This window comes from Triticum urartu, chromosome 6A, assembly GCF_056163025.1.
Source record: "Triticum urartu cultivar PI428250 chromosome 6A, HENAU_Tu73, whole genome shotgun sequence".
Lineage (NCBI taxonomy): Eukaryota > Viridiplantae > Streptophyta > Magnoliopsida > Poales > Poaceae > Triticum > Triticum urartu.
In genome coordinates this window covers 446692042-446711818 of record NC_141878.1, presented here as the reverse complement: position 1 = coordinate 446711818, position 19777 = coordinate 446692042, and the positions used below count along the sequence as shown (strand labels likewise).

At 47.1% G+C, this 19777-nt stretch overlaps 1 long non-coding RNA gene across 2 annotated transcripts; it reads left to right on the top strand.

The window, feature by feature from the left end:
- Positions 1 to 14282: 14282 nt before the first annotated feature.
- On the top strand, positions 14283 to 18390 carry LOC125513976 (uncharacterized). 2 transcript variants are annotated; one of them, XR_007286224.2, is made up of 6 exons: positions 14283 to 14836; positions 14930 to 15041; positions 15272 to 15368; positions 17597 to 17655; positions 17838 to 17991; positions 18101 to 18390. It is a non-coding gene; the product is annotated as an uncharacterized LOC125513976 (long non-coding RNA). The 2 variants fall into 2 exon arrangements; XR_007286226.2 differs by having other exon boundaries at positions 15178 to 15368.
- The last annotated feature ends 1387 nt before the right edge of the window (positions 18391 to 19777 follow it).

Sequence of the window (19777 nt, the reverse complement as noted above, 5' to 3'; positions counted from 1 at the left end):
TCCGGAGACCCCCTAATCCAGGACTCCCTCAGTAGCCCCTGAACCAGGCTTCAATGACGATGAGTCCGGCGCGCAGTTGTCTTCGGCATTGCAAGGCGGGTTCCTTCTCCGAATACATCACAGAAGAATTTGAATATGAGGATAGTGTCCGACCCTGCAAAATAAGTTCCACATTTCACCGTAGAAAGAAAAATGTTTTCACAGATCTAATCCGCTAGCTTGTTTTGGCAACATGACGTTACATCATGGCCCGGTGATTATTCGAACCATTTCTTTTAACCAGCCCCGCACATAACGCGAGGCAATTTTTCGACACGTCTTGTCAAAGCAGAGATCGTGTCCCCTTATTACGGGATTCTCATCAATATGGGTGTGGGTAACCCAACCACGCCATCAATTGCGGCGCTTGGGGGACAAGCGAGTTTTACCAGGCAAGTGGGGACGTTTAACTTTGTCCGCCCATATAAAGGGATAAGGATTCACCTTCCTATCCACGCCTTCTTCCACCTCTGCTCATCCGCTCCCGCACACTCGAGCTCTAGCGCCCAAGTCCTCACTTCCATCTCAACCTTCTCCAACCATGTCCAAAGCAGGAGGCAAGTGGATGGTCTCCTCCGTCACGGAGGGAGACGTCAAGAAACTGAGGAGAGCCAGATACCTGCCCGACGATATCGCGCACCGGCTCCCAGATGAGGGACAGCTCATCCCCACCCCTGAGCCCCATGAGAGGGTGGTATTCCTCACCCATTTCCTCCCGGACTGGGATTCCCTCTCCATCCCTTCGTCCGGGGGCTCATGTTTTACTACGCCTTGGATTTCCACAATCTGGACCCGAACTTCATCCTCAACATCTCGGCGTTTATCATTGTGTGCGAGGCCTTCCTCTGCATCAAGCCCCACTTCGGCTTATGGCTGAAGACCTTCAATGTCAAGCCGAAGGTAATGAGCGGCCACCAGGCGGAGTGCGGAGGCGCCATGGTGGGCAAGATGCCCAACATCACATGGCTCGAGGGCACCTTCGTGGACACCATAAAGGGGTGGCAATCGGGGTGGTTCTATATCACCGAGCCACGCGACCCCGCATGGGTAGCGGCCCCCGAGTTCCGATCTGGCATCCCCATGCGGCTCACCTCCTGGAAAGAGAAGGGCCTGTCATGGGGTAATTCAAAAGAGCTGACCGGACTCCAGTCATATATTCAGAACATGGTGGATAAGAAGCTCAAGCTTGTCAACATAGTCCAGGTTATGCTCGTCCACCGGATACTCCCGTGCCAACAACGGGAGTTTACCTTGTGGGAATTCAATCCGGCGCAGCACCGAACTCTGAACAGGCTCTTCGACACGACTCATGAAGATGCCTGGAGGGTGCTGTTCAAGGGCGCCGCGGTCCCTCCCCCCATTACTGAGGATCATGGATTCAGCGCGAAGCGCCACGTCAGTGCGGTAAGTTGTTTTACCCTTCACAGGATATTTGTTTTCTAAACTCCCGTGCCGTTAACAGGACTGGCAAAAGATGGCCGGACAATCGACTGTCCGGCTCCCTTGTCCGAAGGCCTTGCAGACGCCCTTCTAGTGAAGATGTTGACTCCGGCCCCTTACAAGGTGCCGGAGAAGACCAAGAAGGCCAAGGGATCTCGAAAGAGTTCCTGACGCCAGGCGTCGTCGGACTCACCGTCTGATGACTCTGCAGTGCACTCTTCCCCTGAAGATGAGGAAGAGGAAGAAGAGGCTCCCCCACCGACTGGGGGAGACAAGAAAAGGAAGGCCGCCCCAACTGGGAAGGCCGTAGGGTCCAAGAAGGGAAGGATGCTCCTTCCGGACAGCTCTACCGCCGCCGACGAAAGTGAAGACGAGTGGTTGCCCAGGGCCAAGCCCCAGGGGAGATCGTAAGTATTCGGATACCAAAGTAACCCATAGGATTCCTTTGTCGCATTGCTTTCCCTAACGCCGAACTCAATTGTGCAGGCCGCCCCGAGCCAATATCGAGGTATCCTCGGATGGCTCCCTGGGCTCGTCGGACATGGATAGCGATCCAATCCCGACCGCCACCTCCCCTCATCCAGCCGACGACGCCGAAGTGCTGTCTCAAGAGGCACCGGATCGAGGGGGGACAGTCCCGGAGGCGCCTCAAGGCGACCTTACGGACTCCGGGAGCCGAGGGGACGGGGTCCCCGAGAGCTCCGGGTTTGGCCCTCAGCCGAACACCGCGCCGGACCCTCCAACGGTTCCGAGCTCGGGCAGGCGGTCCCCTTCTAAGGGGGGTGAAACGCCTGTGCCAGTGACCTCTGTCCATCCAGAGGCGCCGGACAATATGTTGGAAGCGCTTCGCAGCGCTTCCATCGAGGAGGAGCACCGCACTATCATGAGTGCGGTGATCCAGAAGGTTCAGTCCGCCAAGAGCGGATTGACTGAAGCCTGTACTAGCCTTCTAACAGGCTTCGAGGTAAGTGTTTTAAAATGTAGTAGAAGTATTACCGCATAGACAGTAGCCCCTGATGCTTTGTTCGGTGTTCACAAAGAAAAGCCGACCAGAGGATCAAAATAATATCGCAGGAGTCTAATATAAGTATGTCAATATGCATATGCAGGCTTCGCTGCTAGCGTCCGCCGCACTAACTGCGGAGGTCGCCGTACTGAAGGAGGCCCTCAAGGGGTACAGAAAGAGCTCGGCCTTGCTAAGAGGCAGCTCAAGGAGAACGAGGGTAAGTGATACCCCCGTCTATAGATGGGAAAAAGGACGTGATTGCTAAATGACAGGATCTTTGTATGTTTGCCAGGGGCCACGACCGAGGTGGCGACCCTGAAGCAAGCGCTGACCAAGGCCGAAGATACATCGGCCAAGGAGCGCACCGAGTGAGAGAGGCACGAGGCTCATGTGGGCGAGGTGCAGCAAGAGCTCCAGGCTCTCGTGACGAAGCATGAGGCGTTGGAGCTTGACTTGAAGACGCGAGAGTCTGAGCTTGCCGCGGCCCGTGAGAGCGCGAAGAGTGCCAAGGCCGAGGCCCAGAAGGCTCTTCAGGAGATCGACGCGATGAAGTAGATAGCGGCGGGTAAGGCTTTCTATATGCAAAGCAAGCATGTAAAGGTGAATTACCGATTACTTACCCGAATCCGGAGCTCTTCAGGAGCATTCGCGGATTTGCCCCGCAGTGTGTCCGATGCCGCACTATTCTACCAGGCCGAGGACGGAAGCTCGACGGAGAAGCTGTTCTGGTCTCAGTATGCTGAGGCCGAACATCCGGTGCCAATGAGCGACCAGCTGAAGCAGATGGCCGAGCTACATAAGGCCGCCGATCAGGCCATGAGGGGCTTCATAGTCCGGTTGTGGCCTGGCGACGCCCTTCCAAACAGCTTCTTCGGCCTGGTGAGGCGGCCTGTGGATGCCTGCCCACGGCTGGAGGTCGTCCAGTGGTCCGTCTGCATTGAAGGAGCACGCCGGGCTTTCGCCCATGTCAAAACGTAGTGGGTCAAGCTAGACGCTGTGAAGTTGATCAAGGAGGGGCCGCCGGAGGGCAAGGAGCACCGCCACCCCGAGATGTACTACGAGGGTGTTTTGTCAGGCGCCCTTCTTATCGCGGATGAGTGTTCACGAAATGTAATATTTGAATGAGACTTGCTCGTTTTTTATCCTGTGTGATGAAAACTTGTTTCATATGCGCTATGCAACGCTTGTGTGAATTTAAAATATTACCTTCTGTTTGGCTGTTTATCCAATCTGAGAGACGGCTAGTCCTCGGCTTCTGTCCCCATACCACGAGTGCTGGGGTGTTCGGGATAAACCTGAGCACTCTTGTTCCCATGTTTGGGTCCTTCGAGGGAGGTGCTCAGCACAACGAACAAGGCAACCGGACTAATAATGCTTTATCACTCTCACTTAGCCATAGAATTCTATAATTTTAAATTTCGGCGAAGCCCCTGGTATTCGGAAGGCCGAATTCGGGGCGCGATACATGCCTGTAAGCCGGACGGAGCCGGCCCCTCGCCCTAAGCGGCATAAGTCTTTAGGGACTCGAAAAACCTCGTCGAACAGCGACCAGTCTCTCGCCTTATCATGACAGTCAGTTTTAGCTTTCTCTACTGAGGTGCTCGGCCCGGCAGAACCGGGGCACAATCGCAGTAGTTCTCCTAGCGCTACCTTAGCCGATAGAGCGGAACGTAAGGTACCAAAACATAGGAGCCGGGCAAACCCAACATTTGACCAAAGACATGATTCGGAGCTGATGCATATAATGCTATAAGTTCGGGGTGCCGCACTTGTGAAAGTGTTCGGACTTTTCACACCATATTGTGGGTACGTAAGCCCCTGGTGCATCGGTCGTACCAGAGTGTACGGTTGCAAGGCGTCGTTAATGAACACATAGATATATATATAACAAAAATTCAATAATAGTCATAGTGTCATGCATTGTATATTGGAAAATTGTATTAAAGCAGAGTGATACAGATAGTGCAATAAGCAAAAGAGTATGACTATGTCCCTTCCAAGGGCGAGCTGAGAAATGATATGAAATCTGTAATCCACCTGGGAATTCCGTAGTTGTCTGCCTCCTTGGTTGCTGTATCATGTGTTCGGCAGTGGAGCGGCCGGACAGTGTTTCCAGAGATTAAAGTCCTAAAAGAAGAAGAAAAAATAACCAAACGGGAAGCCCCTAGTGCGGTTTAGGCCGCGTTTTGGGGCGTGCCGCAGTTGTGCCCCCCTCCCCACCTGTGCCCATGGTATTTTTAATGCGTAATTATGTACGCGTGGCACGAATATCGCCGTTGGGCTAGGGTTGGGTGGCCGTCGTGTTGCTATGCGAGCTCAGATCACGCCAGGTGGTCTGTTTGCCGATTGCCCGAGTGCGCTTGAAGGTGTCCGGGCTTTGAAACGCCGAACTGGTAGATTGCCTTGAGAGGCTGCTTTGCGCTTCTGCTGCAAGGGTCGTGGTGTGCTCCTCTGTTCGGAGAGAGCGCTCTGTGTTTCCATTGACTGTAATAACTCCGTGAGGTCCTGGCATCTTGAGCTTGAGGTATGCATAATGTGGTACCGCATTGAATCTAGCAAATGCGGTTCGTCCGAGCAGCGCGTGATAACCACTGCGGAAGGGACTATGTCGAAGATTAACTCTTCGCTTTGGAAGTTATTCGGAGATTCGAAGACCACTTCCAGTGTAATTGAGCCTGTGAAGTGGGCCTCTACGCCTTGAATGACACCCTTAAAGGTCGTTTTTGTTGGTTTGATCCTTGAGGGGTCTATACCCATTTTGCGCACTGTGTCCTGATAAAGCAGGTTCAGGCTGCTGCCGCCGTCCATAAGGACTCGAGTGAGGTGAAATACGTTGATGATTGGGTCTAGGACCAGTGCGGCGAATCTGCCATGACGGATACTAGTGGGGTGGTCCCTGCGATCGAAGGTGATCGGACAGGAGGACCAAGGGTTGAACTTTGGGGCGACTGGCTCCAACGCGTATACGTCCCTGAGCGCACGCTTCCGCTCCCTCTTGGGGATGTGGGTTGCGTATATCATGTTCACCGTCCGCACTTGCGGGGGAAACCTCTTCTATCCTCCAGTGTGCGGCTACCGGGGTTCTTCCTCGTCATCGCTATGCGGCCCCTTGTCCTTGTTTTCGGCAATTAACTTGCCGGCCTGCTTGAACACCCAACAATCCCTGTTGGTGTGATTGGCTGGCTTGTCTGGGGTGCCGTGTATTTGACACGAGCGATCGAGTATACGGTCCAAGCTGGACAGACCCGGCATACTTTGTTTGAATGGCTTTTTCCGCTGACCGGGTTTAGAGCCTTTGAATCCGGCATTGACTGCCGTATCCTCAGTACTTTCGCCGTTAATGCGGCGCTTATCCTTGTTGTGTCAAAACCGGCGGATCTCGGGTAGGGGGTCCCGAACTGTGCGTCTAGGCTGGATGGTAACAGGAGACAAGGGACACGAAGTTTTACCCAGGTTCGGGCCCTCTTGATGGAGGTAAAACCCTACGTCCTGCTTGATTAATATTGATGATATGGGTATTACAAGAGTAGATCTACCACGAGATCAGAGAGGCTAAACCCTAGAAGCTAGCCTATGGTATGATTGTATGTTGTGATTATTGTCCTACGGACTAAAACCCTTCGGTTTATATAGACACCGGAGAGGGTTAGGGTTACACAAGGTCGGTTACAAAGGAGGAGATATCCATATACGTATTGCCTAGCTTGCCTTCCACGCCAAGTAGAGTCCCATCCGGACACGAGACGAAGTCTTCAATCTTGTATCTTCATAGTCTAACAGTCCGGCCAATGGAGATAGTCCGGCTGTCCGGAGACCCCCTAATCCAGGACTCCCTCAATCGTCATCACCAACGCTCCTCTCATCGGGAGGGGGGCAATCTCCATCAACATCTTCACCAGCACCATCTCCTCTCAAACCCTAGTTCATCTCTTGTATCCAATTCTTGTCTCTAAGTCTGGGATTGGTACCTGTAGGTTGCTAGTAGTGTTGATTACTCCTCGTAGTTGATGCTAGTTGGTTTATTTGGTGGAAGATCATATGTTCAGATCCTATATGCATATTAATACCCCTCTGATTATGAACATGAATATGCTTTGTGAGTAGTTACGTTTGTTCCTGAGGACATGGGAGAAGTCTTGCTATTAGTAGTCATGTGAATTCGGTATTCGTTCGATATTTTGATGAGATGTATGTTGTCTCTCCTATAGTGGTGTTATGTGAACGTCGACTACATGACACTTCACCATTATTTGGGCCTAGAGGAAGGCATTGGGAAGTAATAAGTAGATGATGGGTTGCTAGAGTGACAGAAGCTTAAACCCTAGTTTATGTGTTGCTTCGTAAGGGGCTGATTTGGATCCATATGTTTCATGCTATGGTTAGGTTTACCTTAATACTTCTTTTATAGTTGCGGATGCTTGCAATAGGAGTTAATCATAAGTGGGATGCTTGTCCAAGTAAGGACAGCACCCAAGCACTGGTCCACCCACATATCAAATTATCAGAGTACCGAACGTGAATCATATGAATGTGATGAAAACTAGCTTGACGATAATTCCCATGTGTCCTCGGGAGCACTTTCTTCTATATAAGAGTTTGTCCAGGCTTGTCCTTTGCTACAAAAGGGATTGGGCCACCTTGCTGCACTTTATTTACTTTTGTTACTTGTTGCTCGTTACAAATTATCTTATCACAAAACTATCTGTTATCTATAATTTCAGTGCTTGCAGAGAATACCTTGCTGAAAACCGCTTATCATTTCCTTCTGCTCCTCGTTGGGTTCGACACTCTTACTTATCGAAAGGACTACGATAGATCCCCTATACTTGTGGGTCATCATTGCCTAACATCAAAGTTCAGTTCGTCTTTATAACGCATCAATTTGTTCTGAAGAACTAAATTGTTATTCCTTTTTCTTGTCGGCTTGACTTAATATGGCACGGAGAAAGAGGAAGGAACATAGAATGACAGGGGATGGTGTTAGTACTAAGGACACATGGAAAGGGAAGCGGAAGAATCCTGCAGATTCTGCTGGTACTCATGGTGCAATAGAAGGTCAATGTCCAGCGGAAAATTGTACAAACGGGGTATCCCGTGCTACACGAGCTGCAGAACAAGCCAAACAGAGACCAATAGCTGCCACCAAACAAGCAGAGACAACCCTAGTTGTTGCAACACGTTCCACAGTACCACCAGTTGCACGAGTTACTTGTTTGTCAACTCAGCTAGCAGCACGTTCCCAAGCTCCCTTGCCAACTGACACTACTTCCGAAGCACTCTTAACACAAGACGAGTTGGCTAGTTCAGATGAACTTTGTGTGCTTCAACAGCAAGAAGGTAGTTGCTGGAGTCAAGTTACAGTTGCATGCTTCTTTATATGTAGTCTCACAGTTTGATGTAGACTAACACTTCCTATGTTCGTTGTTGGACTAGCACCTAGGCACAAGAGGAAACAGACATCAAGGATAATGCTCAATAGGTTAACTAAGTCTAGAGGAGGAAGAATGTAGATCCGTTTTGAGGCAGGTTTAAAAAGGCCACGTGATGCTACAGAGTCAGCCAAGTTAGTATTAGAGGCAGCGGTTGCCGTTAGGTGTCATGTACGTATCCTCCCAACATGGATTTAGTGTAGGAATGACAAAGAGTATGTTTATGTATGGAAACTAGTAATATCCTCTTGCTCTGTCCCCTACTTTCTAGGTTGCTGATAATGAGACCCCCATAGTTTTCAACAGATGAGGTTCAAATTGTATAGCCAAGATGATGCAACCAGACAAGCTTGCGCCCATGTTTTCAAGTATGCTTTGCGACAGTATCGGTATAACTTGAGGAAAACTCACTTTGAAGGCAAGGCTAATAGTGAACTTGCCCAAACATATCCAGTGGAAAATATATCGGATGAAGACTGGAGAGGCCTCGTTAAACACTGGTCTAATCCAAAGTATCAGGTACATTATATATATGTGATCAGATCACATGTTGAAGTCATATTTACGCATGTGCCTCACAAATCTATCTCCTTGTAGGTGAACTATTCAAAGAACAAGGCCAACCGTACGGAAGTGAAATTCCAACAGACGACAGGATCTCATAGCTATATTGCACACTGCGAGGCTCTTGTAATTAACTGTTGTTTCACTCTTTTTATTGTACCATATTATCAGATCTATATTGACTTGTTCCAAATGCAGATGAAAGCCTGCAAGGACCAAAAATTACCTGAACCAAATGCTGTGGAAATCTTCAAGGACTATCACACCAGCAAGACGAATGGCATGACTACACCAGTCAAAGCCGCCGTTGCAAGTCCTTAATCCTCATGCCTTTTAACTACTACTTACTCGGACTTGTGCATTGAACTGCATGGTTTGCAGCCAATGTCTATTACTCTTTTCAATTTTATACACAATTGTCTTAGAGTATCATTGCACCTTACAAGGTTTAAAAGAGAGGAGTGGTGTTCCTTTCATCTTGATCTGTAATCTAGTTCTGTGTTGGACTTGCCCACACAACGTTACAATTGTCTGTTTGTCTGTTCTCAGTTGTTTTGTGATATGAATGATGTCATACTATGCTTACCGTATTATAAACTTTGTCTCTTTATCCTTAGTTGTCAATACAATGTGAAGAAATAGACAATACATTAGCCATGGTACATGGTCATATGTTTGGAACCTGGTTTTATTATGTACTTTGCAGTAAAATACAACTAATATTTTACATGGGTTCACCAGAATAAGTTTTGTATATAGACCAAAGCTATTTTGTTTGGTTTTGCTGCCTCCTTAATATCCTCTGTTCTGGTACTACTAATGTAAAAACTCAACTTTTCAGCAAGCTATGGAAAAAATGGTGGAACCGCCACCTTCTTATGGTGATGAGGCAACTATAACTGCAACGTCACCTCTTGCTGCAGTGGGTCAGTACCTGTCCACTAACAGTGCCAAAAGCACGTTCTTGCGTAATACTGGGTTGGTTGTTAAGGCAATCTCGTCCAAACTGCCTCATGATCAAGATATGCAAGCTCAAAACAATGTTATATCTGCGCTCCAGACATAAGTCCATTCCCTAACAGAGACCCTTTGTGAAACAAGGATAGACATTATTCGATGTCAAGATATGCATGATTTTGAAACCAGACTATCAGACATTTGCTATGTTGTTCAGGAGCCTAGGAGAAATGAAGGCGGAGGTTATGGTGCTCCATCAGACAATACAGCATGAAAACGTAACAGTCTTGTCAAATGAACTGAGCTTCTGAACTTCCAGTGGTGCATTTATCTGCCAGACTATTAACTTTTATGCCAACCTTCCTTTTGTTTTATGGTTGTAATTTGTTTTGTTGCGATACAAAATTTGTTCTTAACGTGCAGCCATCGGCTGAAGAAAACAGCAAGCCATTTTTTGTAGTGTAGGATGTTCCCTATATTTGCACTGGCGGCGAACTTTGATGCCCAGTCGATGTAATATGTGCAATCGCCTTAATAGCCTAGCGTCAGTTTTGGGCTTATTTCCTAGTCTTCTTTTTCCCTGGTTTGCTAGTGGCCGCAACAACCATGGTCCATATACGGACCATTGTAACCTTGACCCTGCTACGGGCCGTAGGATCCATGGGCCTCCTACGGGCCGTCAGATAAATGGGCCTCCAACGGGCCGTAGCATCAGTGGGCCTAAGGCCGTCGGATAAATGGGTCCACATGGGCCGTAAACGGGCGTAATTGGTAGAGGCCCAGCACGGTAACGGGCCGTTAACAGGTTGGAGGACAGCAAAGGCTTAATTCTATCACAAGCATAATGGGTCGTTAATGGGCCAGAATATAAGACGGGCTGGAAATGGCGCAACGGGTTAACAGGCCACAAACGGGCCGATTCTTGCATGGGCCAAAATTTTCCCATGAGGGGAATAGGCCAGTAACGGGCCAGAAGTAATCGAGGGCCGGAAAGGACCCAAGAACGTATGGGCCGTCAGTAGGCCGAAAGCAAACACGGGATGGAAATGGCCCATGTGAATCATGGGCCGTTAATGGGTACAAAGAAATTTACTGTTCATTATGGGCTAGAGTCACCGTGGGCCACTAAAGAGCCTAAAGATACGAAAGGCCTCATATGGGCCGAAAGACGTTGTGGGCCATACATGGGCCGAAAGTGAAACGAGCTGGTGTTATATTCGACGGCCCACATGACGTTGTTGGGACGATTTCAGGAAGGCCCTAACGGGCCGTGAGTTACCGGGCCGTAAAATGGCTATTTGCGAACAAACTGTTAACGGGCTTTTCATGGGCCAATCCGCTAACTTTTGACCAAGTCAAATGGGCCAGCCTTTGTAAGCTAAATGAGCCAATGGTGGGCCGTCGCACGTGTCGACATATCATAGGCGCCTATCTGACCCAATGACGAGCTGACACATGTTTCCTCCGGCCAATGAGAATTTTACACGTGGAAAATCCCCACTGGTCCGGGCTGTTAATGGGTTATCAGATCCAAAACCGGACCTGATAGCTAACAACGAACCATTACGGTGGATACCACGTGTCGGTTACCCTTGACTAAAGCACTTCCATGACGCGTCATTTATCGTCATGGAAGTGAACACTTCCGTGATGATAATTTTGGTATTGTCATGGAACACTTCTACGACAGCACAGGTATGACTATCTTGATTCTGTCATAAAATCGTCATGGATGTACATACATGACAGAAAAGGTGACCTACTGTGACAAACACGTATCATCACGGAAGTGTATTTTTTTGTAGTGTAAAAAGATAGGTAAAATTGTAGTAGATTGGATAAATAGATCTCACGGGAATGCGAGATAAAATAAATAATAATAATTTGCAGCAAGGTGTTTTTGTATTTTTGGATTAATAGATCTAAAAATAAAAGCAAAAAAATCGTGAAGGCAAATATAATAAAGAAGAGACCCGGGGGCCGTAGATTTCACTAGTGGCTTCTCTCGAGAAAAATAGCATGCATCGAGTAAACAAATTACCGTTGGGCAATTGATAGAACTTTAAATAATCATGATGATATCCAGGTAATGATCATTACATAGGCATCACGTCCAAGATTAGTAGACCGACTCCTGCCCGCATCTACTACTATTACTCCACACATCAACCGCTATCCAGCATGCATCTAGTGTATTAAGTTCATGGACAAACAGAGTAATGCAATAAGAACGATGACATGATGTAGACAAGATCTATTTATGTAGAAATAGACCCCATCTTGTTATCCTTAATAGCAACGATACATACGTGTCGGTTCCCCTTCTGTCACTGGGATCAAGCACCGTAAGATCAAACCCATCACAAAGCACCTCTTCCCATGGCAAGAAAAATCGATCTAGTTGGCCTAACTAAACCAAAGATTCGAAGAAGAAATACGAGGCTATAAGTAATCATGCATATAAGAGATCAAAAGACTCAAATAACTTCCATGGATAAAAATATAGATCTGATCATAAACTCAAAGTTCATCGGATCCCAACAAACACACCGCAAAAAGAGTTGCATCAAATAGATCTCCAAGAGACCACTGTATTGAGAATCAAAAGAGAGAGAGGAAGCCATCTAGCTACTAACTACGGACCCGTAGGTGTACAATGAACTACTCACGCATCATCGGAGAGGCACCAATGAGGATGATGAACCCCTCCGTGATGGTGTCTAGATTGGATCTAGTGGTTCTGGAACTTGCGGCGGCTGGAATTGATTTTCGTCGACTCCCCTAGGGTTTCTGGAATATTGAGGTATTTATAGAGCAAAGAGGCGGCGCGGGAGGCCACCGGGGTGGGCACAACCCACCTGGGCGCGCCTGGGCCTCCAGGCGCGCCCTGGTGGGTTGTGCTCCCCTCGGAGCCCCCCTCTGGTACTTCTTTGGCCCAACAGGTGTCTTCTGGTCCAGAAAAAATCTCCAAAAAGTTTCGCTGCATTTGGACTCCGTTTGATATTGATTTTCTGCGAAGTAAAAAACAAGCAAAAAAACTGCAACTGGCACTGGGCACTATGTCAATAGGTTAGTCCCAAAAAATTATATAAAGTTGCTGTAAAATGATTGTAAAACATTCAAGAATGATAATATAACAACATGGAACAATAAAAAATTATAGATACGTTGGAGACGTACCACTGGTGGCTTTCGAGTGGATCACCAGGTGGCATAGCATCTAGATGTTGATCTGGCTCTAGGGCCCAGTAAGGTGTCCTAGGGTAAGAGCATCTACAACCGGACTTGGCAAATATGACCCCCCAAACGCCCGCGGACGTGCCGGGGTGTGTCCGCAGACAGAGACCGTCCACCCCTCAAAAAACGCATTTTACATACGGATACCTCAAATTAGAAACCTCAAATCCATATTATTACATGCAACGTGAAACCTAATCTACGCGGAGCTCGTCCGGTTCCGCTTCCTGCTCGCCCGGCTCTGCCCTGGCCATGTCCGGCGGCCCTCAACGCTCCTCAGAGTGTTGGGCCGGCCGCCGACAAGGTATGGTAGGGCATGGGACACGAGCTGGCTCACGGGACTCAAGGCCCCGCCGTCTCCCATGCCCTACTCTTCCTCATCAGAGACCGAAACCTGAACGGTGCCGGTGGATGTTAGATTGATGATGGATCCATCCGGGGACGAGCCGCCGACGTTCGCCGCCTCCCGCGCCCGGTGCGTTGCATGGTGTGCACGCCGTGCCATGGCCTTGTGGGACGATGGTGCGTCCCCAATATTGATGCGCCACCGAGGGGTTGCGCGTCTGCCAGCGCGTTCGGACGCCAGACGGACCGCACGGGCTCCGGTGAGGCAGTTATGGCCGGCCTAGCCCCGGATCCATGCCCTATTTAGGCAGATGCAATAGATTCCCGACAGATGGAGTCCTAGCGCAGCCGTCAACGGGCCTCCTCCTGGGCACGACGAAGCGCAAGCCGGGCTGCGATCTCCTCCTTGAGGCCGCGGGATTAGCTCGGGGTTGACGGGATCTGGAGGTGAATGGCTCAGATCTGATGCCCGCCATGCCGGAGAGAACTGGAAGGAGCCAGAGACAAGCTTGGGTGGCAGAGGGGAGTGGAGGGGAGGGGAGTGAAGTGGCTAGGGTTTGGTCTGGCGAGCAGATGGGGAGGATTCTATGTGGGATCGGGTGGACCAGCGTGGGCTGGGTTCGACGTGGCAGGCGTGTCCAGGCGCTCTCATATCCGCCCCATATTTGAGCTGGATATGGGGGGTGCCAGCCAGTCCTGGCGTTTGAGGGCCGTTTGAGGGGCCTGTCTGGGTCAAAAAATTGTGACCGGACAGTGACCGGGCGGCCCGTCCGGGCGTATGAGGCGGATTTGAGGGGTCCGGCTGTAGATGCTCTAAGGTCTGTAGGTCAGGCCTGTTACCCTATCCTTAGTACATGTCCCCATCATTACCGAAGGATGCATTTCTAGCTATTCGTCCAGTAAAGAAAGTAAGTGTTCCAGGATTACAGACCCCGACCTATCAACCGGCATGGCCAAGTCGACCTGATCCATGATCCCCATTCTTCTTCATAACTTCTTTTTCTAAAATACGCACGAGTGTGCGTATTTAAAATTATTATAACCGAGCACTTTTCCAGCCCTCTCGGGTCATCAGCACTCCCAGCCGTCCGATCGTCACTTTTTGCGATTTTCGGTCGTCGGATTGGCCCTGGATCGCAGGTAGGTTCGCTTCGTTCGCTACAGTTGAGCGCCAACCCTTCTGGGCCGCTGCTCTCGTGACTTTTTTGGGCCTCTGTCGTTAAATTGGGTTTAATGGGCTTCTATTACCCTCCCATTCGGGCAGCCGAAGGCACTGGGCTTGGGAGGCGTACAAGCGACTGTGTTAGGTCCGTCCACTCGTGGCCGTAAACCCTAATCCAATCCCGATCGAGGCGCGGCGGAGCGACCGCATACTCCAATCCATCCACTCCTGATTCGGTTGCTTCCAAAAAAAGTCCCGATTGGAGGCGCAGCGGGAGCGACCGCATCGAATCCATCCACTCCAGATCCGAGGCGCAGAGAGGATCCAATGCATCCAGTCTGTCCCGATTCAAGGTGCGGTGGACCGACCACGTCGAATCCATCCAGCCCGGATTCGAGGCGCAGAGATGGCCAATTCATCAATCCGTGAATCGCCGTCCGGCTGGTCGTCTCTTGAAACTGCTACCGTGGGTTTGAAGGAAGTAATCACTCTTCAGTTTCTCTCCAGCCCTTCATGGTGGATGATGTGCGCCCCTTGCTGTCATTAATGGATGCCTGGCTCTTTGTTTCTCATTCTTCCGATGTGTATATATGCTTCCTCTACGCTCACTCTTCTAACTCCGGCGACAGAACATCCATCAGCATGGTGCTCTTCTAGGTTCCCCTCTATCTTTATTTTTTATCATCCATGTACGATTTGCTTCTTCCACCCAATGATTACATTGTATCCTCCCAATCTAATTTTGTACAGGTATTGTTCAAACTGGGAGATGGTCGATTGTTTTGGCCAGATATTGGAAACTGGTTCTCGCATCTTTTTTTCTGAAATTCTTCAGGTGATAGTTCTAATGGCTTCTGGACAGGTAATTAATTCACTTGGACTACCATATTTCATTTTATCAATTCATGTTTTACCATCCACGTTTTTACAGCATAGAAGATTACTCATATATCTGTTATCCACACCATGGTTCTTCTATTTGTTGCTGTACTCAACAGATTAAATGGAACAGTGTAGTTATATGCGCAAAAGAATGTAGCCATACTGTTATAGAGGGGGGGTGAAGCCTCAGTATCTTCTTCTTCTATGCAGAAGTGAGCAAAGCCCAATAATCTTACCGATATTTGAAAGTATGTGTGTGGATTTTCAAGACACGGTGCAGGCTTTGTTGCATCATTCCATGTATAAGGTGAGTTTCTTTCTAGATTAATATTGTGAACAGAATTTGAATCAAGGTGCAAGGAACTCCAATTCGAGATACCTCAGATCCATGCCTAAAACTGAAACCTATCAGTTCTTGACAAGCTAATACTTAACAATTTGCTCATGTTTTTTCGCCTTCCATGTAAATGCAGCCTTTATCTTGAGGGATGTTCATGTGCGGGTCTTTCTAACTTACAGAATTGAACTTTTATCGATTATCAATGATGGAACCACCAACTAATAAAATGGGGGAGAAATACCTCTATTTTTTTCCATAGCAAGCACGAACGGGTAGCAAAAATAAGTTATTTAGTGTTCAGTTGCACATAAATCTAAGGCCCAGTTCTTTTCACACAGGATTCTGCAGAATCAAGATTTTAGAAAATTCTCCCAGAATCTGCTTCTCCCAGAATCTGTTGCCGAGTTCTTTTCTGGGATTGTAGGTTGAGATTCTGGAAAGAGTTGTGAGTTGAAATGTCTGTAGTACCCTTAGACAGAAAATGTTGGATGAATTTATTAACACCTTGTTGTTTCTAACAGTATATAGTCGAATATGAGTACGAAAGTGATTTCCGAATGTCATAAAAAGTGCTAAATATTACATTTAGAATGGATTTAAAGATTTGTTCATTACAAGAGTGGATGAACTAAAAAAAGGATAATCTCAAGGTACGAGACTAGCAGCAATCGCCTCGCGTACTGTGTTCATGGTACCATCATCTTCTGGTGGTAGAGCATTAGCACCTGTAAATGACAATGGAGGTTGCACATATGCATTATTGTCGAACTTGTCAAAATGCTCATCACGTAACTTGCTATCACGAATCCAATTGTGGAGACACATGCATGCAGTGACAATCATCTTTTGGGTCTCCGGTTTGTACCGAGGTATGCCTCCATCTCCAAGAATTCGCCATTTCATCTTGAGAACATCAAATGTTCTTTCGATGACATTTCGCAATGAAGAATGTCGATGGTTGAATGTCTCATATCTTCCAACTGGTGGGTGTTGTTGGAAATCTGGTACATGGTATCGTTGCCCTTTGTATGGAGATAGATATCCAACCCTGTTTGGATATCCGGAGTCGACAAGATAATATTTATCTACAGTACGACATCAACAAAAGAAATTAGAGAAATTTACAAATATTATCTTGAGAACATCTTGTCGACTCCGGATATCCAAATAGGGTTGGATATCTATCTCCATACAAAGGGCAACGATACCATGTACCAGATTTCCAACAATACCCACCAGTTGGAAGATATGAGACATTCAACCATCGACATTCTTCATTGCGAAATGTCATCGAAAGAACATTTGATGTTCTCAAGATGAAATGGCGAATTCTTGGAGATGGAGGCATACCTCGGTACAAACCGGAGACCCAAAAGATGATTGTCACTGCATGCATGTGTCTCCACAATTGGATTCGTGATAGCAAGTTACGTGATGAGCATTTTGACAAGTTCGACAATGATGCATATGTGCAACCTCCATTGTCATTTACAGGTGCCAATGCTCTACCACCAGAAGATGATGGTACCATGAACACAGTACGCGAGGCGATTGCTGCTAGTCTCGTACCTTGAGATTATCCTTTTTTTAGTTCATCCACTCTTGTAATGAACAAATCTTTAAATCCATTCTAAATGTAATATTTAGCACTTTTTATGACATTCGGAAATCACTTTCGTACTCATATTCGATTATATACTGTTAGAAACAACAAGGTGTTAATAAATTCATCAAACATTTTTTGTCTAAGGGTACTACAGACATTTCAACTCACAACTCTTTTCAGAATCTCAACCTACAATCCCAGAAAAGAACTCGGCAACAGATTCTGGACATTTCAACTCACAACTCTTTCCAGAATCTCAACCTACAATCCCAGAAAAGAACTCGGCAACAGATTCTGGGAGAAGCAGATTCTGGGAGAATTTTCCAAAATCTTGATTCTGCAGAATCCTGTGTGAAAAGAACTGGGCCTAGCTCCTTTGGCTTTTCGATAAAAGGAGAGACAACTGGGAGCTGCCTGTCGAGTCAAGGACTCTATTGTTGCTTTCATGCAGCTAATTTAGACTCCCCTAATTCCCAGTAGATTGTGCTTTCATCTCTGAATTCATGACATTCTCATTATTTGCAGAATTTTTGGTTTTGTTCGTTTCCATTTTTAAGATCTTGATGTATGGGAAATGTAATATTTTCAGGCAAGATACACTTGGTTCAGTCTGGGGCAGTGATGTCAGCAAATCGTTGGAAGAGATCAGTAAGTGCAGTCTGTATCTCATTATTTTTCTTACAAGTTAAGGCATCACGGCATATAGCAACGTTGTTCTTTTCAGTGCTCTCCGCTGTGTTCGTGATCAGATTTGTGTGCATAAAGAAGTGGATGAACCCGTAACATGTGTTCATCACATAAGATCATCATAACAACCTTACTTTTGGCAGGGAGGAGCTATTTTAGTTACGACCTGGGGCACAACGAGCAGGAGGAGTTGGCCAACTGGAGTGCTAGATTCAGGGCAAGTTTGCCTAAGCACTTTTATTAGTTCCGTTGATAATACCAGGACTGGAGAACTGAAAGCCCTTGTAGATGCAAGAGGTGTGATATTAAACCAAAAAATTAAGTGCACAACATAATACTATTACATAGTTCACGTGGTCGATTTTCACATGATTTCGAACTTCCTAAATCGTATTTCTTTTTGCAGGAACAAGATTGACAACGGCCTTTTGCATTGCACTCTTGATAAAGCTTCAAGCTCAAGGCCTTCGATATTTGTGAAGTTTTCCAGGAAGAAGATTGACTATAGCATCTTGGAGTGCACTAATATTAATAAATAAACCCTTCAATATTTTTGTCGCCCAAAGGCTACAAGTTCTGTAATTTACCCCAAATACTTAGCATTTTCTCTAACCAAATATGAGTGTAATGTTTCAGATCATATATTCCCAGTATTATTAAGACATCATGTATGTGAAGTTATTTCTGCTGTTCCAATGCTATTTTTTACAAATCTCTGAACGTGCCCTTCCTTCTGTGATGTACTCGTAAGTGTTTGGTAGAATTGAACATGCACTAAGCTGAAAGCTCACTTGTTTCATTTAAGTTTTCACCATAACGATTCAGGGACCTTGAATCTGATTTCTCAAATGTAATCTTACATGAGAAAAAGCATGCTTCATTAGGAAAAAATAAAGTTGATTTAAGCAATAGAACATTGATATCCAAACATATTTTCTCCGGTTGGTCCTCCATAGGATCTTTTCTTTCTTTATTAAAATGACCAAAAACACCTATGTTAAGCTATAGCTTAATGTGCGAACAAATTTACTCCAGACAATTAAGACACTACTATAATTGACGTGACAAAATTTTACCCCGGACAATGAGACACTACTACAATTGATGTGACAAATTTATTGCATAATCAATAGTTACAACTGCACGTTGTACTCACAAAAACTGAAATCAAACACAATATTGTAGTGATATATAGTCCTTCCCACGCCTGTGGACCAACTATTATCAGCTTCATGGGAGACACTATTACTTTGTACTAACACATTATTATCTGTATAAACTAACATGAACTCTATGTTTGTACATAAATTTGTAACACTTTCACATAGCATTCAAAATAGATGGGCGCGGCAACGCGCGCCATCAACAATCTAGTCATATATTAAAGAGAGGAGTGGGGGAAAAAAGCCCCATCCACAGAACATTCTTACAGCATATGACATGCAAGAGTCCACACCCTGAGGGTCATCTAGATAGGTAACTAGCTACTCCCTCTAGCCCACCTAGCTAGGCCTCCGAGGAAGGTGGAGAAATCACCTTTGAGGAGGCCAGCGTTACTCCACGCTCTACCTTCTTTCTTCATGTTAGCAATCACGGCCGTAGCGGAAGGAGTCACTCCATCGAAGACGATGGCGTTTCGATGCTTCCATAGTTCCCACAGCCCTAGAGAGAGGATGGTGTGGTTGTCCTTGGCTTTGATCGCCTTGCAAGAATTGCACCAAAGTATGAACTCCTCATCGGGTGTCGGCATCCACTGCAGCTTGCATATGGCCTCGAAGACCATATGCCACACTGATCTCACAAAGACACAAGACAATAAGATGTGGTTGATCGTCTCCATGTCTTGGTCGCAAAAAGGACATGCCGGCTGATGAGGAAGGCCGCGCTGCACCGAGTGATCTAAGGTCCAACATCTATTTCGCGAGGCAAGCCAGGTGAAGAACCTGCACTGCACCGGGGCCTTGGATTTCCAGGCCATACCCGCATACGCAGCCACCTCAAGGCCCCAAAATTTGGAGGCGTACGCCGATCACGCCGAGTAGTTGTCGTCGTCCTCCCAAGCTCATCGGACCTGGTCTCGCGT